The sequence below is a fragment of the Neophocaena asiaeorientalis genome, unplaced genomic scaffold (genome assembly GCF_003031525.2).
Source record: "Neophocaena asiaeorientalis asiaeorientalis breed wild unplaced genomic scaffold, Neophocaena_asiaeorientalis_V1.1 scaffold476, whole genome shotgun sequence".
Classification (NCBI taxonomy): domain Eukaryota; kingdom Metazoa; phylum Chordata; class Mammalia; order Artiodactyla; family Phocoenidae; genus Neophocaena; species Neophocaena asiaeorientalis.
Window position 1 is genome coordinate 8,322,565 of NW_020172178.1, and position 778 is coordinate 8,323,342.

Below are 778 nucleotides of genomic sequence, written 5' to 3' on the forward strand. Positions count from 1 at the left end.
CAACGGGGGTCACATCCTTTCCAGGGCAGGTAGGGAGCTTGGAGATGCTCCAAAACCCCTTTGTAAACAGTTGGGGACACTGAAGCTCAAGGCAGGGGTTTATCCAAGGTCACCCTCAGAGTGGGTGGCAGGTGCAGACCAGAACCAGGCCCCCTGGCAGAGCTTTCCGCTGCCCAGGCCCCTTCCACAGCCCCCCTCTGACGGCCCATCACCCTGGACTCTGCCACCACCACCCAAAGCCCCTTCGGCCCCCAGGCATGCCCCCCTCGGGGACACTGGGGGCAGGGTGGGCAGTGGGTGCCCCCAGCCAGGCGGTCACTGTTCATCGGGCAGATCGTTAGCCCTCTGCTCCTGGCAGAACATCGTGGCCCTCCAGCCCATGCCGGTGCGGGTTGAATTTCACGGCCCAGCAGAATTCCCGGGCAGGACAGCCTGGCCATCCCTGATCCCAAGGCTCCTCGGGGCACGGACCCAGCTTCTCAGCCAGGGTCCCTCTGTCCTGAAGGGTCAACCAGTCTCCATCTTCAAACCCTTCCTGCGGAAACCAGGTCTCCTGGCTCAGGCTGGAGGGCCCGCCCACGGGGTGACGCAGCCACCCCCGCCAGGAGCCCCAGGACTAGGTACCTGCTAGTCACCAGAGGAGAGCGCCAATGGGGCGACTGCGACAAGTCCAGGCCTGGGCTTCTTTGGGGAGGGGGCGGTCCCAGTGACAGCCGAGGAGGAGGCAGGTGGCCAGTACGGGACGGGGGCAAACAGGAGGCACAGCTTGGGTCCTGCC